Raw genomic sequence first — 22807 nt, forward strand, 5'->3', positions numbered from 1 at the left:
GTGTGTGTGTATGTGAGACACATACATGTGTGCTATAAACTGTAACTGTGTGTGTGTGTGTGACACATGTGTGCTATATACTGTAACTGTTTGTATGTGTATGACACATGTGTGCTATATACTGTAACTGTGTGTATGTTTGTGACATACATGTGTGCTATATACTGTAACTGTGTGTGTGTGTGTGTATGTATGTATGACATACATGTGTGCCATATATTGCTATGTGTGTATGTTTGTGACATACATGTGTACCAAATATACAGCTGTATGTCTGTGTGTTAGACATACATGTGCGCTATATCTATATAGCTGTATATATATACACATATATATGTATATATATATATATATATATATATATATATAACACAAATATTCAGAGTGCGCACAGATACAATGGCATAATTAAAATTTAAATAATTACTCAAAGTAAAATCCAACCAGCATAACCGGAATGATAGAAAGATTATTTTTAATACACGTTAAAATTTGTCATACACGTTGTTCCATAAGCACAATACACATTTATGCAGAAACAGTGTATGCTATATATATCTCATAAAACCCAACGCGTTTCGTCCATTATGGACTTCATCAGGGGTATAAGTCACAGCTGGTAGGGTAAATAGAGGAGAGAAGAGGAGAAAAAAGAGCAAATGAGATACATCAAAACAGTAACATATCTTCATCAACCAGTTCACTTCATAGATTCATTTCACAATATATCAAAAAACAAGAGGGATATGGGAAATACCTCATGGTGTGACATTAAAGTTGATAAACGTATCTTTACAATCAAGAGAACTAGATGTTGAGGAAAGAGGGATATTCTCAAATCTATTCTTAGGTATATAATATCATACTTACTGGAATAATGCTTTAGCAAATTTCCTACAAGATGATCTCACTGTGAAGAGTGTTAAAACGTGATATATATCTCTAATGGAGAGAGAGTGTTAATTAGATTTAATCAAGCTAACTATATACCAGCTAGAGGGTTGATTATTACTTACATAATGATACTAAAAACTCTCGTGAACTTCTAATCAGCTGCTCCTTAATTGTGGTTCCTTGTAGGTACTTTCTATGGAACACACAGATTTTTTGCTACTGATAAGGATTTAACCCATTGCAGCCAAATTTTGTATTTAAGGTATATTCAGATACTTACATTTAATTATGGGGCAAATGACCAATTAGATTGTGTCCTCCAAGATTAATGAAAGTTCACAAGGGATCTAAATAGATTAAATAATGTTCATGGTAATTTCTAACAATAATATTATAATCGGACAGTGGACTGGGATAGTGAATCTACTTACTTTAAAGTCAAGCCAATAACACCAAACAAAATGTCCAGTGAGGAAAGCAGCTGTAATAAATAGAAATAATCAGATCTTTACCTCACAATCAATTAGGTGAGAGGTTGATCAATTTAATTTAAGGTCGTAAAGTAGTACTTACACTAAAAGGTTCTGGATGTGTGTCAGCCTCCTCTCCTGGATGGTAAGTGAACTGGAGAGGCTATATCTGGCCTATTTATACCTAGGAGTGAATTACCTCACTTCCTATGCTCTAATGATTGGTTGATCGAATAGATCTAAATAAGTGTATATCCAAGGTGTAGCATGGGAAATCTACCCTATGCTCTGTACAGCATGAAATTGTCATCCATATAGGTCTTAAAAAATGACCTTAATGTTCATATAACAACTTAAATAGCAGGCTTTCGTCCTGCGTTCCACCTAGATCATGGTGGAACGCATGGACTTCCGCCTAGTGCGTACTTCCTGTAACTGAGATGAATGTATATAACATCATCAGTTAACCTAATGGGATTGATTAAGCCCAGAGAGGGGGAATGTATGTTAAGCCCAGGGAGAGACGTATTGGGGCTGGGAAGTTTTAAGATCTCATTCGGCACGTCTGCCGCGGATCTCCCCGCTTTGCGTTCCAACCGCATCACCTGTGGAGCGCACCGCGTCATTACCGGATGTTGTCATGCGTTCCACCCATAAGCGATACTGGAACGCATATCTACCTACTCAGTTTGCACGTTAATGCTGGGCTCAATGGTGTATTCCATTATCGGACAAATCAAACGCACTGCAGATGGAAAAATTATGTAATTTATAGTTGTTATTTTGCGAATAGGACCCTATTTCCTCAATACCTTTACAAGGGTTCACAATTTACACACAGTATGACATCCATACAATACAGTGCAATATTATGGATACCACCAATACTACATATGACTTTATAAAGAGAATAATAATATATGATCAGACATAAGTTGTAATATACAGTCGAATAGACAGACCCTCTATAATAAGTATAGCAATATGATAAAGATGTGCCATAATTGTGTAATATCATATATCAGCATGGCCAAAAATATGTTTTAAAAATTGTTAGATAGATAATCTAGTATACGATAGGGAAACTTTATAATGATAACAGTATATACCCTAGGTGAACGTTTTCATATCTTAAATAGGACACCTAGGTCTGTTCTAGGTCAATATAAGATCAGAACCATTCATACCACGATGTTTACATATCAAAATGACTGTTGATCTCTAACAACCTAAAAAAGAGACTATATCAATGTTTTCATTGAGACCTAACGGATAAAGAGTGTTCAGTGTATAAATCCAATAGGATTCTTGCTTTGCTAGTGTTAAGTCTCTATCACCTCCTCGTCTGTCAATTTTGATGTGTTCTAAGACGGTGAAGGTTAGACCTGTTACTGATGAATTATGGACCTCGGCGAAATGCCGGGGTAAACTATGCGACATCATTTTGTTTTTAATGTTTCGTAGATGTTCCTGGATCCTAATTTTTATTTTTCGTTTAGTCTTCCCTATATATGAGAGGCCGCATGGACAAGTTATTTTATATATTACGTATTCCGTAATGCAGGTGACCCGATCTTTCAAAACGTGGAATCTACCATTGTCCATTCTCAATTTGACGGAGGCCTTTTGCATATGTTTACAACAAATACACTGATTGCATGGAAAACATCCCCCTTTATTACTTAAAAATTGATCAGGCAATGGGTTCTGAGATTTTTCCATTTTTAAAGAGCTCGGTGCTATTAAGCTTTTGAGGTTCCGCGCTTTTTTGAAAATTAACACAGGTTTGTCTGGCAGTGTGGGTCCTAAAATCGGATCCTTCTGTAATATATTCCAATGTTTGGTCACAATTTTTTTAACTTTGATAGCATCTTTACTAAATTGAGTGACAAAAGATCTAGATTTGTCAACACCAATGGAGGAAGTGGGTTGTTTGACACTAATAAGTTCAGTCCTAGATCTTTTCGATGCCTTTGATCTTGCTTCGTTCAGGCGTTTCCTATTATAACCTCGTTCTAAAAATCTATTAAATATAATAGTAGATTGTTCCCAATAGTCTGAGATGTTACTACAATTTTTTCTCAGTCTGACAAATTGGGAATAAGGTACCCCATTCTTCCAAATAGAGTGGTGACAGCTGTCTTGAGGTATATAACTATTGGCGTCCACTGACTTAAAAAAAGTCTTAGTGGTCACCCCTCCTATGCTGCATCCTTTCAGTTCTAAATCAAGATAATCCATTGTTATGGGGTCTGTTTTAAATGTGAACTTAAGGTTATAATCGTTCTTATTTAGATGATCCATAAAATTCTCGATACTTTTCACATCTCCCTGCCAGATGAAGATCAAATCATCTATATATCTTCTATACAGCCTTATAAAAGTGTTTTCAAACTCTGTGTCATACACATATTCGCTTTCCCACTTGCCCATTAATAAGTTAGCATACGATGGGGCGAATTTAGTCCCCATCGCTGTGCCTTGTTTCTGCAATAGGTAAGTACCATCAAATTCAAAAAAGTTGTGATCCAAGATGAACCTAATACAGTCCACAATAAATGCAATCTCCAAAGGGGTATTATTGGGATCTTGTTCCAAGACATGTCTAACTGCTTCTATCCCCTTATCGTGTGGGATAGAAGAGTAGAGCGCTTTTACATCCACTGTTAGCCATCTATTATCGGTAGACCAATCATAATCCTCAACAAGTCTCAGAAGACTTGTAGAATCTTTAATATGAGATTTATTCAACAGGACATAAGGTTGCAACTTCAAGTCTATATAATGCGAAAGATTTGATGTCAGGGAGTTTACTCCTGCAATAATAGGACGTCCTGGTGGTAACTCTCTATTTTTGTGAACTTTCGGTAATTGATAGAATAGAGGCATAGTGGGAGATTTTTTATAAAGGTAGTCAAACTCTTCTTTGCAGATTAAGTTGTTCCTTTTGGCATTATTCAAGAGTTCATACAATGAGTTTTGAAATTCAGCAGTCGGATCTTTATCTAATTTGACATATGTTGTTTCATCATCCAGTATATTATATGATTCTTTTAGATACAAGGTTCTATCTTGTAACACTACCGCACCCCCTTTATCGGCCGATTTAATAATTATGCTTGAATCTTTTGCTAGATTCTTAATAGCATTTCTTTCTAATGGGGTAATATTGTTATTATATTTAGGGTTATAGGTTTTCATTTTCCTAAAGTCATCTCTGACGGACTCATAAAAGATATCCACATGGCTCCCGCGGGACTCCACGGGATAGAATTTTGAGGGAAGAGAGACGAGAGGTTTTTCTTTGGGCTCGTAGGATAATTTGGGGACGGGATTTTTTAAAAAGTGTCTTTGTACCGTTAAGTTCCTAACATATCGATTTAAATCAATAAACAGGTTAAATTTGTCCGTTTTCTCATTCGGAGCAAATTTTAGGCCCTTTGCTAGTACCGATTTTTCGGCAATAGAAAGTTCCTTCGTTGATAAGTTGATGATTCCTGTTTCTGAAGTGGTAGGTACGCTTTTAACTTTTTCGGGGTGTTTTCTACTTCCTCTATTACCTCTTCTTCCTCTTCTTCCTCTCGCAATCCTCTTTTTGTACCCTGTGGGGCCTCGCTCTTGGCTGGCTCTACTGACTTCTGTTTTAATCGATGGTGTGGATTGGTACGTTCCCCCAAAAAATAACGATTCTGTTCGGACCAGCGGGGCGAGTAATCCCGAACGGTCCTGTGGGTAGGGGGAGGGGGTGATCTTAGCCTATCGAATCTATTTGAATGTAATGGTATATTATCATAATATCTTTCATCATTGGATTGGTATCTATCCTGTTGTCTACGAGGGTATGAAGGTATTCTTTCCCTGTAGTTTTGATAGTAATTGGGAAATCTTTTATTCCCATATGGAGATCGATAAATTTGTCTCCTTTGTTGTTTATAACTCACTTCTTGCCAGTCATTTCTAGTTTGTCTCCCTCTTTGTTTGTAATTTGTCTCCTGCCAGTCTTTTCTTATATATTCTTGCTGTCTACCTCTTGCTGGCTGAGTATCTATTTTAGACCAATTATATACGTTCCCATTTTTATAGTCATTTTTATCTCTCACATATTTTCTTTGTTTCCTGGTTACAATTTCATTTTCTAGTTTATCTAGCTTCGATAATAAATCCTCTACATCTTTTTTATATTCATCACTTGTTTCAAATTTCACCATAAGGGATTCTACTTTAGTGATCTCCTCATCTAATTTTATCAGTTCCCTTTTTCGTTCTTTGATAATTAGACCCATTAATTTCATGGAGCAGTCTGTGAGGACCGTATTCCACTCTGACATGAAATTCTCGTTATTAATTCCTAGGGTAGGTGTTTTTGATAGTCTCAGACCTCTTGGGACTCTCTCTACTTCAACATATTTCTCAAGTGTGATTACATCAAACCACCCCTTGATCTCCTTAGTGGAGAGTCTTTCCATTAGATTCAAATGCTCATAATAATCCTCCTCATTCTCCTCCATAAGGACTAAATCCTCATCCTCTGTGAACATTTGTTTGATCCTCTGTGATCTATTGAGTCTATTCTTAAAAACAGGCATAATGTACTGCAGCAAATCTAGGGTAACTAGCAAAAAACTCAAACAATATACAACAATACCCTTAATTCGCGCTGTACCAAGGATAGGGCAGCACCATTTGATGGTACTTACCTATTGCAGAAACAAGGCACAGCGATGGGGACTAAATTCGCCCCATCGTATGCTAACTTATTAATGGGCAAGTGGGAAAGCGAATATGTGTATGACACAGAGTTTGAAAACACTTTTATAAGGCTGTATAGAAGATATATAGATGATTTGATCTTCATCTGGCAGGGAGATGTGAAAAGTATCGAGAATTTTATGGATCATCTAAATAAGAACGATTATAACCTTAAGTTCACATTTAAAACAGACCCCATAACAATAGATTATCTTGATTTAGAACTGAAAGGATGCAGCATAGGAGGGGTGACCACTAAGACTTTTTTTAAGTCAGTGGACGCCAATAGTTATATACCTCAAGACAGCTGTCACCACTCTATTTGGAAGAATGGGGTACCTTATTCCCAATTTGTCAGACTGAGAAAAAATTGTAGTAACATCTCAGACTATTGGGAACAATCTACTATTATATTTAATAGATTTTTAGAACGAGGTTATAATAGGAAACGCCTGAACGAAGCAAGATCAAAGGCATCGAAAAGATCTAGGACTGAACTTATTAGTGTCAAACAACCCACTTCCTCCATTGGTGTTGACAAATCTAGATCTTTTGTCACTCAATTTAGTAAAGATGCTATCAAAGTTAAAAAAATTGTGACCAAACATTGGAATATATTACAGAAGGATCCGATTTTAGGACCCACACTGCCAGACAAACCTGTGTTAATTTTCAAAAAAGCGCGGAACCTCAAAAGCTTAATAGCACCGAGCTCTTTAAAAATGGAAAAATCTCAGAACCCATTGCCTGATCAATTTTTAAGTAATAAAGGGGGATGTTTTCCATGCAATCAGTGTATTTGTTGTAAACATATGCAAAAGGCCTCCGTCAAATTGAGAATGGACAATGGTAGATTCCACGTTTTGAAAGATCGGGTCACCTGCATTACGGAATACGTAATATATAAAATAACTTGTCCATGCGGCCTCTCATATATAGGGAAGACTAAACGAAAAATAAAAATTAGGATCCAGGAACATCTACGAAACATTAAAAACAAAATGATGTCGCATAGTTTACCCCGGCATTTCGCCGAGGTCCATAATTCATCAGTAACAGGTCTAACCTTCACCGTCTTAGAACACATCAAAATTGACAGACGAGGAGGTGATAGAGACTTAACACTAGCAAAGCAAGAATCCTATTGGATTTATACACTGAACACTCTTTATCCGTTAGGTCTCAATGAAAACATTGATATAGTCTCTTTTTTAGGTTGTTAGAGATCAACAGTCATTTTGATATGTAAACATCGTGGTATGAATGGTTCTGATCTTATATTGACCTAGAACAGACCTAGGTGTCCTATTTAAGATATGAAAACGTTCACCTAGGGTATATACTGTTATCATTATAAAGTTTCCCTATCGTATACTAGATTATCTATCTAACAATTTTTAAAACATATTTTTGGCCATGCTGATATATGATATTACACAATTATGGCACATCTTTATCATATTGCTATACTTATTATAGAGGGTCTGTCTATTCGACTGTATATTACAACTTATGTCTGATCATATATTATTATTCTCTTTATAAAGTCATATGTAGTATTGGTGGTATCCATAATATTGCACTGTATTGTATGGATGTCATACTGTGTGTAAATTGTGAACCCTTGTAAAGGTATTGAGGAAATAGGGTCCTATTCGCAAAATAACAACTATAAATTACATAATTTTTCCATCTGCAGTGCGTTTGATTTGTCCGATAATGGAATACACCATTGAGCCCAGCATTAACGTGCAAACTGAGTAGGTAGATATGCGTTCCAGTATCGCTTATGGGTGGAACGCATGACAACATCCGGTAATGACGCGGTGCGCTCCACAGGTGATGCGGTTGGAACGCAAAGCGGGGAGATCCGCGGCAGACGTGCCGAATGAGATCTTAAAACTTCCCAGCCCCAATACGTCTCTCCCTGGGCTTAACATACATTCCCCCTCTCTGGGCTTAATCAATCCCATTAGGTTAACTGATGATGTTATATACATTCATCTCAGTTACAGGAAGTACGCACTAGGCGGAAGTCCATGCGTTCCACCATGATCTAGGTGGAACGCAGGACGAAAGCCTGCTATTTAAGTTGTTATATGAACATTAAGGTCATTTTTTAAGACCTATATGGATGACAATTTCATGCTGTACAGAGCATAGGGTAGATTTCCCATGCTACACCTTGGATATACACTTATTTAGATCTATTCGATCAACCAATCATTAGAGCATAGGAAGTGAGGTAATTCACTCCTAGGTATAAATAGGCCAGATATAGCCTCTCCAGTTCACTTACCATCCAGGAGAGGAGGCTGACACACATCCAGAACCTTTTAGTGTAAGTACTACTTTACGACCTTAAATTAAATTGATCAACCTCTCACCTAATTGATTGTGAGGTAAAGATCTGATTATTTCTATTTATTACAGCTGCTTTCCTCACTGGACATTTTGTTTGGTGTTATTGGCTTGACTTTAAAGTAAGTAGATTCACTATCCCAGTCCACTGTCCGATTATAATATTATTGTTAGAAATTACCATGAACATTATTTAATCTATTTAGATCCCTTGTGAACTTTCATTAATCTTGGAGGACACAATCTAATTGGTCATTTGCCCCATAATTAAATGTAAGTATCTGAATATACCTTAAATACAAAATTTGGCTGCAATGGGTTAAATCCTTATCAGTAGCAAAAAATCTGTGTGTTCCATAGAAAGTACCTACAAGGAACCACAATTAAGGAGCAGCTGATTAGAAGTTCACGAGAGTTTTTAGTATCATTATGTAAGTAATAATCAACCCTCTAGCTGGTATATAGTTAGCTTGATTAAATCTAATTAACACTCTCTCTCCATTAGAGATATATATCACGTTTTAACACTCTTCACAGTGAGATCATCTTGTAGGAAATTTGCTAAAGCATTATTCCAGTAAGTATGATATTATATACCTAAGAATAGATTTGAGAATATCCCTCTTTCCTCAACATCTAGTTCTCTTGATTGTAAAGATACGTTTATCAACTTTAATGTCACACCATGAGGTATTTCCCATATCCCTCTTGTTTTTTGATATATTGTGAAATGAATCTATGAAGTGAACTGGTTGATGAAGATATGTTACTGTTTTGATGTATCTCATTTGCTCTTTTTTCTCCTCTTCTCTCCTCTATTTACCCTACCAGCTGTGACTTATACCCCTGATGAAGTCCATAATGGACGAAACGCGTTGGGTTTTATGAGATATATATAGCATACACTGTTTCTGCATAAATGTGTATTGTGCTTATGGAACAACGTGTATGACAAATTTTAACGTGTATTAAAAATAATCTTTCTATCATTCCGGTTATGCTGGTTGGATTTTACTTTGAGTAATTATTTCAATTTTAATTATGCCATTGTATCTGTGCGCACTCTGAATATTTGTGTTATATTTTATCTATTGTCTCCCACTAGCAGGGAGACTTTTCAAGAGGTGCTGCCCTATCCTTGGTACAGCGCGAATTAAGGGTATTGTTGTATATATATATATATATATATATGTACTCGTGTATATATAAAGCAATGATGGCACTCCACGGTCTGGGAATTATGTGTAAAAATCTTTCAAGAAGCCATATCCAACGTTTATTACCCTTCTTCAGGGAACACACACATTATATATATATATATATATATATATATATATAATTTATTTTGTATATATATATATATATATATATGCAAGCAGCAGAATTGTCACTCCGGACTTTCAGCAAAAAAAGACACACATACACCAAAGTATGTAAAGTCAACGTTTCGGGGACCGTGCTCCCCTTTATCAAGACATGAATATAAAACAGTGGTACAACATTTAAATAGACTCACCCCCACGTGGAGAAGCAGCCTCCGCTCCGTCCAGATATATATCTATCCATGTGGTAGCAACCTCCAATCAGCGGCACTCAGAGACTGGACAAACGTCAGGACTATGAAACCATCATGTGCTTTAATGTGTCCAAAATTGCATTCCAACGTTTCGGGGCGCAACCGCCCCTTTGTCAAGGTGAACAAACAGAAAGAATATATATAATTTTTTTTTGGATACCTCCCTGTAAAAATCCTACGTTTGCCACTGGCGATCGCAAGGTGATTGACAGGAAGTGGCCGTTTGTGGGTGTCAAACTGACTGTTTTGCAGGAGTGTCCAGAAAAACGCAGGCAGGCTCAGGCGTTTGGAGTGAGGGTGTGTGATGTCAGCTCCGGCCCCGATCACCCGGAATCCATCACAGCGGCTGAGTAAGTCCTGGGCTGAGCAGAGACTGCACAAACTGATGTTCAGCTCTACAAGAGAAGCGAACGCACACTTGCACAGGCTTTTCCCCTCCCCCTGTAGGCGGTGACTATCTGACTGCAGGGCTGCAAAAAACACACATTACAGTGAATTAGCTCATCCCAGGCGTTTGCAGTTTGAAAATAAGTGTGAAAAGCAGATGTAGAGTGTTATCTTACTTTGACAAGGAATTAAGTTAGCATGTAAGCACACAAAAATTTAGCAAAAGTACCTTATTGTTGTACAAACCACTAATTTCTTTTACAAGGAAACTGTATGCAGCGCAGCAAAAACAAGCTAAATAAAGAAATGCAGTTGATCCATTGTAATGCTGCTTTTCTTTCTTTACAAGTATAAACAGTTTATTTAAGCAGCCTGGAGAATATGGAGTCCTTAACAAGCAAGTTTGAATTGGTCCTCATTTTTCATGTTATTTTTCAAATTGCATACTCCGATAACATCACTTTATCATGGTCGGTTAAGGGCTATTTGCTTCCAATCCTGTGTCTCAGTTTCCCATCTGAGTTTTAACAAGGTTGTGTTTGCACATTTACTGTGGCTGATGAGAACTGCACAGCACAGGTGGCTTCAGATTGTTATTTATGAGTATACTCCTGGCCATTAATAACACAATGCAACCAGAAATAATCAAACACATGGTTTGGCAGCTAAGGACACTCTGCTGTAAGGGTAATGCATTTTAAATTGTAACTCTATTAAATCCTCCTTTTTTTCTCTTTAGCCTTTCAGTCTCTTTGCTCTAGAATTATTTTACAAATACTATACAGTTTTAATCTACATTTTTCCCTTGTCTTTGCTTGTAAGTTTTCCAGTTGTGTATTAGATATTTGGGAACTGTTTTTTTCCCCCTGTGAGGTTTACTCTGCATTGTTCATCCTTTATACCAATCAATTCAAAATGATTTTCTGCCATTGTCATTCAAGCTGCAAATCAAATCTGACCTTGAGCTATTAATGAAAAGAGCCACAGAATGAGGATGTGATACTGCGCTGAAATCTTTTAATTGGACAGACTAGATATTAGCCAAATGGCCTAAGCAGCACTTTTAACTTTAAAAAACGTTTGATTTATAAAGATAACAGTCATAAAATAATATGTATTTGGCTTTTTGCTTCCTTTAAAATTGCTATCCATTAAAGTGTGCATTGTCCAGCACAAATTTGTCAGTAGACTGTAAGTTTTAAGAGAACCACTAGGGGGCAGCAATGTCAAAGCAATGTAGTTTCATTGAAAACATGAAATAGATGAACAAGTGTTATGTACAGAACACTTTCTATAATCTGAATAGGCATCTGCAAGATATACAGGCGAAATTAATAAAATGTGTCTGAATTGGAGAAATACTAAATGAAATCATACCATTAAAACGTATCACAAGTGTTTGACGTTGATTGTATTTGGCTAATACTGTAACTGCGGAGGCAAACAGGAGAAAATGTTTATAAGGGTGTGGTATAAATTGCTGGCTCTAGGGGTCCTGGCGCCCAGCATACCGGCGACGGGATCCCGACCGCCGGAAAGCCGGCAGCAGTGCGAGTGCAAAAGAGCCGCCTGCTGGTTTGCTGTGCTCGCCACACTGCGGGGATGGTGGCACGCTATTTATTCTCCCTCCAAGGGTGTCGTGGAGACCCCAAGAGGAAGATTAGTTGTTGGTATACCGGCAGTCGGGATTCCGGCGCCGGTATGCTGAGTGCCGGGATCCCAACAACCGGTATATCAAGTGCCGCCCTGTTTATAATTGCTCATATTGGAAACATTTCTGTGCCTAGCTTAGTGTGTTTTGGATATGGTTTGATTGCAAAGTTAGCTCAAAACTTAGTCCTACACAAGGTCTTACCCTTGTAACTAAGCCATACAGTACTTGCCTACTCCAGATTTTAGGCCCGTCCCTGGAACCTACGAAGAGTGGCCGAATCTCCCGCATCCCCCCTTGTCTAGCTCCGTATAGAGGGGTCTTCCAGAGAGAAGACCATAAAAGTAGGTAAGCATGAACAAAGTACAACCCAATTGTAAGTTACTGTAAGGCACTAACTACAGCCTAAAGTCAAAACCCTAGCCCTAAGCAGTGGCGTCAATAGGGGGTGCAGACCGTACCGGGTGATACCATCTGAGGGGTGACACCAAAATGGCGGAAGCTGGCAGTGGGCGCTGCATGATAACATCATAGTGCAGCACTCAACACCCACTCCTTGAGGAGTTGCTGAGACTGCAGTGAACAGCTTGGATTGTGGTCCCAGTACCCCTGTGCTATTGGGTCCCTGGCTCGCTCCTGGTATTAGAGGCACACTCTGCACTGCCCCTGTTACTGGAGCACCTTAGTGCCACGGGTACGGATGCACTGAGTGTCCCCAAGTGTAGATAAGTAGTAAGACCCTTAACTCTACTGTGCCACCTTTGCAGCATATAATATAAAGCCCGCTGCCACCACTGTGCGTAAACAGGGCCGGTTCTACACCTTGTGGCGCCCAGTGCAAAAGTTTTCAGTGGCGCACCCGGTGGTAAAAAGGGGCGTGGCTTCATAGGGGAGGGGCGTGGCCACAGTTATGCCCCCAGTAGCTGTGCCCCCAGATTTGCCCCAAGTAGTTGTGCCCCCAGTAGATTTGCCCCCTGTAGCTATGCCCCCGTTAGCTGTGTCCCCAGTAGATTTGCCCCCTGTAGATTTGCCCCAGTAGTTGTGCTCCCTATAGCTATGTCCCCAGTAGATTTGCCCCAGTAGTTGTGCCCCTGTCGCTGTGCCCTCTGTTGCTGTGCCACCCAGTAGTTGTGCCCGTTGCTGTGCGACCAGTAGTTGTGCCCCCTGTTGCTGTGCCCTAGTAGTTGTGCCCCCTGTTGCTGTGCCCCTTAGTAGCAACTTACAAACACACACAAAAATCCCCCACAATACTTACCACTGCCCTACTCCTGCTTCCCGACCGCTGCTGCTGCTGCTCCGTCTGGCCGCCCGCGGCTCCACTCTATGGGAGAGACGTCATGACGATTCTCCCATAGCAGCGCCGCACATACACTAGAGGTCAATAATGACCTCTAGCTTCTGACAGGTGCGCCAGCTGCAGCGGACGCCCACACAGCCCACGGCGTCTGCTGCAGCCGGGGAGTAGGGTGCGGGTAGGCGGCGGGCACCTGTGTGGTGACTGCGGCCGCGCCCCCAGGCCACGGCGCCCCGGGCAAGAACCGCTCCTGTGCGTAAACCAACATAGAGTGCGCACATACACTGGCGCATCAAAATGTCCAGCATACCCTGCCTGCAACTGAGATATCTCTGCATCCTGTACCTGCCGTATTACTGTTAACCCTGTGTTACTTGCTACCTATTTCTACGTGGTTAAAAAAACAATTCCCTGATTAAGTCATCTGCAGCGTGGACTAACCTCTATTTGCACACTGCTGACACCTACCACTGTTGTGTCTGCCAAACCCTTGCAGCATCAAATATGTGATTCAATGAGGCTGCCAGTGCGGGAAGCAGTCAATTGACTGCCTGTCGGGATCCCAGCGGTCAGGATACCGACGCAGGAATTCTGACACCAGCTGAAGTACCGGCGGTCGGAGTCCTGACCACTGGCTGGTTACCCCTCTTGGGTGGTGGTCCACGGCACCACCCGGTCGCCACCGATCCCGAAGCGTGGCGAGCGGACACGCTGTGCTCACTGCTGGGATCACAGCTGTCGGGCTACCGGCATCTGTCTCCTGACTGCTGGGACCTCGTACTGATCCTGCCAGTGCTTGTTAGTGGAGACTGGAGGAGTCGACATGAAGAGCACTTTGAGTTAACCTATTATGTCATTGCATGACTGTGTGCGTGTGTGTGTCAGTTTGCTACCTGAGCCACTGTACACTTGGCACATTGCGCAACAAAGGTCAAATTATGATTAGTACATGCTGCATCATAATTTTGATGTAGTTCATAAATATTCTTACTTCAAATTCTATTGTTGTCTTACAAAAGTTTCACTTTAATCACATGAGTGTGTGTAAATATAAATAGATTTAGGCTGTGTATATACAGCAATATTTTAATTTAAAATATATAATTTTAATTTTGCTAGTTTTTTTATGCCACTACTATTGCCATTACATTCAGTGATATACAGTATGGGAAGTACGATTTCTGAGAAACAGTATGAAAAACATTGCTAAGTATTCTCTATGGTCTTACAGTATATGGGAGGAGGTCCAAGGGGGAAAAGGGGGGGGTGACACCATGTTGCATATTAAATTCGGTGTGAGAACAGCAAAAAATTTGCACATGCTGGGTTTATATGTAGGTGTAAGATTTTTGCTATTCAATTGGGTGCGTGGGATTTTTTTTTAGGAAAAATGGTTTCACTTCTCCAGCATTACAAAGACTAGCCAGGCACAGGACTGGTATGTACTACTACCCCCTCTTCCCCTCCCCTAACCCTTCCAGGGGTGACATTTAGGGCTAGCACTCGGGGGGGTGTTGGCTAGGGTTCAAAACTGACATAGGGCAGGTGCAGTTTCTTGTCCAAGTATGGCCTCCTATGTGAGCGGTTCAGTGTCTTTGTACACAACCGCTTTCAGTGATTCCCATAAGACACAACATCTTCATGAAACAAAAAAACAAGTATCCCCCAGCACTGAGGATGACATCAGCAACAGGATATGAAACCTAAGTGGTGGTAGATAAATCAGAGATCTCATTTGCATATATTTGCAAAAATATGGTAATCCCCCAGGCCAACTTCACAGCGTCTCTGAGTACTGGGAGTCCCTAATGCTAAGTCTAAGTCCGGGGAGCAGTTACCAAATTTCTTGTTGCTGCTCTGGGGGACATGGATGGGACCAGCATTTGGAGGGTGTGCTGGTTCCTGTAGTGCCATATTAGAACATAGGCATGTCTCCAGGTAAGCTTGCTCCCAATAAGGTATATTTGTGTATGTGCCATTACCATGTGGTCCTACTGTATATTAAGCAATTATATGCTGTTATTAGTATTGGGGATGAGTTTGGGGCATACTTGCCTACCCTCCTGGAATCTGCAGGAGGCTCCCAATTTTTTTGGGTAGTCCACTGCAGCCCTGGAAGGGTAGGTGACTCTGCCGCACCCCGTGGATTCCCGTCACTCTCAGCAGTCGTGTGAAAGGGCGGGGCTAATTACGTCATTTAGACTTGCCCCCTACCCATGGATCCGTGAATAGTGGATATCTCCTCATCTTTGGGGCAGGGCCTAATGACATCACAGTTCAGCCCCACCCCCCAAAGTATCCTGCTGCTTCTCCGCTCTGGGCTTCTCCCGGAGAGGAGACTAAAAAGTTAAGCAAGTATGGTTTGGGAAGCGGTGCTCCCTGGACTGGTGGAGCTGGGCTTCTTTGGGGTAGCACACTGGAATATGTCATTTAGAACTATATGTAACACTTTCAATTAATTTTCTACTAATGCTACTCCTTTAAGTTTTTTCATCTATAACTTTTTGATAAAAAAATTAAGTTTTATAAAATAACTTATAAATATCTTTGTAAAAGTCTAATCATTTTTATAGTTAAAACTCACCACCAAATTATATATGTGTGTATAAATCTGGCTCTGATACTAACCAGTGCTTCCCCAGCCACTGACCTCATGGTACCTCACTCGTCACATCCCATTTACTGTTAAGGAATTACATTGCTGATGCCATGCACTATAATGTGAATTACAAGCACGGACACATGGACAGGAGAAAAAACATCAGCCCTTAGCATGAATATCGACATAGCATGTGATGATGAATGAGGCCCCCTGTGACTGCATTGTCCTACACCATGAAATACTTTATGCTCTTGTATTTTTTTTTGCTGTTTACGGATTATGCGGTGCTTAGAAATGTTATTTGAATAAATGGATAATTTGATTGCCTAAGCTTACATGATACTTGATATCATATTCTATTTTAGTAGGACATTTTAGGGTCCTTTTTGTTCTCATACACATGTTCCCAATTTGAAGTACAGGTAGGTGGGGATAGAGTAATGGGGAGACACAAAAAATAATCAGAAAGCTAAAAGCAGTGCAGACATTTTTGGGAGATGAGTATGCTAATCTTAATAGAAACATAGAATGTGGCGGCAGATAAGAACCACTTGGCCCATCTAGTCTGCCCCTTTTTCAACCTTATTGTTACCTCAAACCATATTTGATTCTTTGTAAGGATATCCTTATATCTATCCCATGCATGTTTAAATTGCTCTACTGTATTAGTCTCTACCACCTCTGATGGGAGGCTATTCAACTTGTCCACTACCCTTTCTGTGAAGCAATTTTTCCTCACATTTCTCCTGAACCTACCTACAGTAATCTGGAAGCCATTACATTTAGAGAGGATAGAGTAGGATTTTCAGTAGACCCAAGTAGTAATGTCAGACAACACAGGATAATTTGACAGTTTGGCCAATACTTAAAGTGATAGATGTGGAATTGCTACCGATCATGTACATAAAATAGAATCACCACAATGATGAAAGAACATAACGATTTAAGCACAGATTCAATTAGAACTGATTGGTTGTGTCGAATAAAGTAGCGTCTTGTAACTGTACAATGAAAGGTTGTGTGTAATCATTTTTTTTTATATCTGTTTTGTATCTAATTAAAATGTGTAATGCAGTTAGGAAGTTAAAAATAACACTAATTATTTGGGTCAGCAAAGCCAGGTATTAAAGAACTGGGAATGAAAATGTATTAAAAACGTCCTACCTTTCTGACCGTTCATTCTCTGTCTCCTCTCATGACTCCACCTCCCCCTCACTTCCACTAACTGTAGGGGTACCCCAAGGTTCTGTCCTTGGTCCTCTTCTCTTCTCTCTCTATACGTCCTCACTAGGTAAGCTCATTAGTTCTTTTGGTTTCCAATATCATCTCTATGCTGATGACACTCAAATCTATCTTTCCTCTCCAGACCTCTCCCCTGCTCTCCTCACTCATATCTCCAACTGTCTCTCTGCTATCTCCTCCTGGATGTCCCAGCGCTTTCTTAAACTTAACATGTCTAAGACTGAGCTGATCATCTTCCCTCCCTCCCGCATAACCTCACCTCCTACAATCTCATTATCTATTGATGGCACTACTATCTCCTCTACCCCCCAAGTGCGCTGTCTTGGAGTAATCCTTGACTTCTCCCTCTCCTTCAAACCACACATTCAGCACCTCTCACAAACCTGCCGTTTTCATCTAAAAAATATTTCCAGGATCAGACCCTTTCTGACCCAGGATGCTACTAAGACTTATCCACTCACTGGTCATCTCCAGACTGGACTACTGTAATCTCCTCCTGACTGGCATTCCTGACAAATACCTCTCTCCACTCCAATCTATCCTCAATGCTGCTAGCCGGCTCATTTTCCTCACCAAACGCACTACGTCCGCCTCTCCTCTCTTACTAGACCTTCACTGGCTCCCCTTCCCTTTCAGAATCCATTTCAAGCTTCTCACACTTGCTTACAAAGCCCTCACCCACTCCTCTCCCATCTACATCTCTGATCTTATCTCGCTTTACACTCCCACCCGTCCTCTTCGCTCTGCTAATGCTCGCCGACTCTCCTGCCTACGGATTACTTCCTCCCACTCCTACCTCCAAGATTTTTCACGTGCTGCTCCACTTCTCTGGAATTCCCTACCTCTCCCCCTCAGACTCTCCACCTCTCTACAAAACTTCAAACGGGCTCTCAAGACCCACTTCTTCACCAAACCCAGCCAAATCTCATCCTAAACCTCTGTTCCACGCTCTCTATGTACCCCATCTGTCTCACCCCTGTCTGTCTACCCCTCCCCTTTAGAATGTAAGCTCTCACGAGCAGGGCCCTCTTCCCTCATGTGCTTACCCTTTTCTTACTTTAATAATCTTCAGCTGCACCAAATCCAGCAGTCTTCTGCCACCTGATACTTATTCCAGTGTCATCTGCTGATGTAACTATGTTTATTTACCCTGTACTTGTCCTATATTGTCGTCAACTGTAAGTTGCTGTTTTCATGTTTGATTATTTGTTTATGTACTCTGTAATTGTGCGCTGCGGAACCCTTGTGGCGCCATATAAATAAAGGATAATAATAATAATAATAATAATTAAAAAGGTGGCATAATAATATAATAACATGCTAAAAGATGTTTGTATGAACATACCTTTACTTACAGTACGTTTTTTTTGCAATTTAATTATGGTGTCTTATTAGCATTGCAGAGAGAAAATGCTGCAAAGTTTCCCGCAATCAGATTTTTGTGGTGGAACAGATCACTTAGCAGCAGCAAAATTAAGGGCCTAATTCAGACCTGATCGTAAAAGCAAAATCTTTCTCCAATGGGCAAAACCATGTGCACTGCAGGTGGGGTAAATGTAACATGTGCATTGAGAGTTAGATTTGGGTGGGTTATACTGTTTCTGTGCAGGGTAAATATTGGCTGCTTTATTTTTACACTGCAATTTAGATTTCAGTTTGAACACACCCCACCCAAATCTAACTCTCTGCACATGTTATATCTGCTCCACCTGTAGTGCACATGGCCCTCATTCCGAGTTGTTCGCTCGCAAGCTGCTTTTAGCAGCATTGCACACGCTAAGCCACTGCCTACTGGGAGTGAATCTTAGCATAGTAAAATTGCGAACGAAAGATTAGCAGAATTGCGAATAGACACTTCTTAGCAGTTTCTGAGTAGCTCCACACTTACTCGGCAACTGCGATCAGTTCAGTCAGTTTCGTTCCTGGTTTGACGTCACAAACACACCCAGTGTTCGCCCAGACACTCCCCCGTTTCTTCAGACACTCCCGCGTTTTTCCCAGAAACGGCAGCGTTTTTTCACACACACCCATAAAACGGCCAGTTTCCGCCCAGAAACACCCACTTCCTGTCAATCACATTACGATCACCAGAACGAAGAAAAAACCTCGTAATGCCGTAAAATTCCTAACTGCATAGCAAATTTACTTGGCGCAGTCGCAGTGCGAACATTGCGCATGCGCAATTAGCGGAAATTCGCTGCGATGCGAAGAAAATTACCGAGCGAACAACTCGGAATGACCACCATGGTTTTTCCCATTAGAGAAAAAGTTTGCTGTTGCAATCAGGTCTGAATTAGGCCCTAAGTTCGCTTTGCCATCTGACAAAATTACATACTGGTATTAGGTGACTATTTTGTGAAGCAGTTTTGAAATTGTTGCAAATCTCTAATTACTAAAATGGAAGGTTTTGCTTTGCTTTTGATTTTACAATGACCTTGAATAGTAATTATTCTTTGAAATGAACACTTGCAACATATTTGTACTAAATTAAGGGGGTAGTTCAGATATGATCGTAGATATGCTAAATTTAGCACATCTACGATCAGTTTCTCAGACATGCAGGGGGACGCCCAGCATAGAACAGCACATGTCTGGCCATAACCCCACGAGGGTGCAAAAGTATCGTACCTGCTGAGTAGCTCCCTGCCAGCGCAACTCCTGCACACTGGCAGGCCGCTACTTGCAGTGTCCTGGGTCGCAGTGGCAGCGTGTGACGTCACGGAGCCACCGCGGCCCACCCCCAAAACTGTCAATCAGTCAGAGGTGATCACAGCCCTGAGATGCTTTTAGTATCTCACTGGGATCTAGGGGTGCGTGAGCGCATTCCCCAACGGACAGCTTAGTGACCTGGGCCTAATGCCCAGGTCAACTTTATTATTTATTTATTACCAGTTATTTATGTAGCACACACATATTCCGCAGCGCTGTACAGAGAATATTTGCCCATTCACATCAGTCCCTGCCCCAGTGGAGCTTACAATCTATATTCCCTTTCACATGTACATGTACACACACACACACACACACACACACACACACACACACACACATTCATGCTAGGGTTAATTTTTTGTTGGGAGCCAATTAACCTACCAGTATATTTTTGGATTGTGGGAGGAAACCGGAGTACCCGGAGGAAACCCACTCAAGTACGGGGAGAATATACAAACTCCACACAGATAGGGCCATGGTGGGAATCGAACCCATGACCTCAGTGCTGTGAGGCAGTAATGCTAACCATTACACCATCCGTACTGCCCAACTTTATATATGATGCTCAGGCTTGTGGACTGCCTAAATACCACACAGGTCTGAGACCTAACTACCCCTAGTGATCAATACCTTGTGGTCTAGTTAGGGGTTAATTACTGGTGGCCAAGGCCACCTACCAGTTTGATGGGAGAAGCTGCAGTGGGGAACTAGCTCGTATGCTTCCCCCACTATCAGCACTCTCCTGTTCTTAGCTTCTGTCTTCTGCCCACTACCCCATCCTGGACATAGGCACCGCTTCGTCTTTGCTTCATTCAGTCGTCGCCCGGCCTCTTCCGCGGCTGCCAGAGCTCTTCATGGGACGTCCTCTTACTCTGACAACCGCCGACAAACTGTTTCTTTTGTTCTGTGGCATCTGACATCAGACACTGTGAGTGGGCAGATTTATTATGAAGTGAGATGTGGTCTACTCGCCACAGCTGCTTACTACTGGCTGCCAGACCACACACCATAATTTTTAGGTGGGCGGTGCCAAATCCAAAAGCCCTCCGCCATCTCTTTCTATTGACTGCTGGTCCACAAGCTGGTCACACACTAAGATTGAGATGTCTCAAGGCTGCCATGCAGTAAATTACACACATTGCCAAGTTTACAATCAGCTTGTGCCGGTTTTAAAGGTGATATAACTAGTGATGAGCGGGTTCAGATCCTCGGAATCCAAACCCCCCCGAACTTCACCCTTTTTACACGGGTCCGAGGCAGATTCGAACCTTCCCGCCTTTCTCGGTTAACCCGAGCGCGCCCGAACGTCATCATCCCGCGATCGGATTCTCGCGAGATTCGTATTCTATATAAGGAGCCGCGCGTCGCCGCCATTTTTCACTCGTGCATTGGAAATGATAGTGAGAGGACGTGGCTGGCGTCCTCTCAGTTTTATTCAGGTGGCTGCAAATATCTGTGCTCACTGCTTTATTGTGGGGACTGGGGACCAGCAGTATTATATAGGAGGAGTACAGTGCAGAGTTTTGCTGACCAGTGACCACCAGTATTATACGTTCTCTGCCTGAAAAACGCTCCATATCTGTGCTCAGTGTGCTGCATATATCTGTGCTCACACTGCTTTATTGTGGGGACTGGGGACCACCAGTATTATATAGGAGGAGTACAGTGCAGAGTTTTGCTGACCAGTGACCACCAGTATTATACGTTCTCTGCCTGAAAAACGCTCCATATCTGTGCTCAGTGTGCTGCATATATCTGTGCTCACACTGCTTTATTGTGGGGACTGGGGACCACCAGTATTATATAGGAGGAGTACAGTGCAGAGTTTTGCTGACCAGTGACCACCAGTATTATACGTTCTCTGCCTGAAAAATGCTCCATATCTGTGCTCAGTGTGCTGCATATATCTGTGCTCACACTGCTTTATTGTGGGGACTGGCGACCACCAGTATTATATAGGAGGAGTACAGTGCAGAGTTTTGCTGACCAGTGACCACCAGTATTATACGTTCTCTGCCTGAAAAACGCTCCATATCTGTGCTCAGTGTGCTGCATATATCTGTGCTCACACTGCTTTATTGTGGGGACTGGGGACCACCAGTATTATATAGGAGGAGTACAGTGCAGAGTTTTGCTGACCAGTGATCACCAGTATTATACGTTCTCTGCCTGAAAAACGCTCCATATCTGTGCTCAGTGTGCTGCATATATCTGTGCTCACACTGCTTTATTGTGGGGACTGGGGACCACCAGTATTATATAGGAGGAGTACAGTGCAGAGTTTTGCTGACCAGTGACCACCAGTATTATACGTTCTCTGCCTGAAAAATGCTCCATATCTGTGCTCAGTGTGCTGCATATATCTGTGCTCACACTGCTTTATTGTGGGGACTGGGGACCACCAGTATTATATAGGAGGAGTACAGTGCAGAGTTTTGCTGACCAGTGACCACCAGTATTATACGTTCTCTGCCTGAAAAACGCTCCATATCTGTGCTCAGTGTGCTGCATATATCTGTGCTCACACTGCTTTATTGTGGGGACTGGGGACCACCAGTATTATATAGGAGGAGTACAGTGCAGAGTTTTGCTGACCAGTGACCACCAGTATTATACGTTCTCTGCCTGACATATCTGTGCTGCATTGTAGTATATAGTAGGAGTACAGTGCATAATTTTGCTGACCACCAGTATATAATATATAGCAGTACGGTACAGAAGGCCACTGCTCTACCTACCTCTGTGTCCTCAAGTATACTATCCATCCATACCTGTGGTGCATTTCAGTTTTGCACAGTTTGCTGACCACCAGTATATAATATATAGCAGTACGGTACAGAAGGCCACTGCTCTACCTACCTCTGTGTCG

The 22807-nt window shown here is 41.3% G+C and overlaps 2 long non-coding RNA genes across 2 annotated transcripts; one reads left to right on the forward strand and one right to left on the reverse strand.

Moving 5' to 3' along the window:
• Positions 1-712: 712 nt before the first annotated feature.
• Positions 713-1829, reverse strand: LOC134909230 (uncharacterized). Its single transcript, XR_010175873.1, has 5 exons — positions 1468-1829; positions 1326-1375; positions 1175-1241; positions 1017-1087; positions 713-942 (listed from the first exon to the last, which is right to left on the reverse strand). It is a non-coding gene; the product is annotated as an uncharacterized LOC134909230 (long non-coding RNA).
• Positions 1830-8092: 6263 nt separating this feature from the next.
• LOC134909278 (uncharacterized) lies at positions 8093-9209 on the forward strand. The gene is made up of 5 exons (XR_010175879.1): positions 8093-8454; positions 8547-8596; positions 8681-8747; positions 8835-8905; positions 8980-9209. It is a non-coding gene; the product is annotated as an uncharacterized LOC134909278 (long non-coding RNA).
• The last annotated feature ends 13598 nt before the right edge of the window (positions 9210-22807 follow it).

Source organism: Pseudophryne corroboree, chromosome 1, assembly GCF_028390025.1.
Source record: "Pseudophryne corroboree isolate aPseCor3 chromosome 1, aPseCor3.hap2, whole genome shotgun sequence".
Lineage (NCBI taxonomy): Eukaryota > Metazoa > Chordata > Amphibia > Anura > Myobatrachidae > Pseudophryne > Pseudophryne corroboree.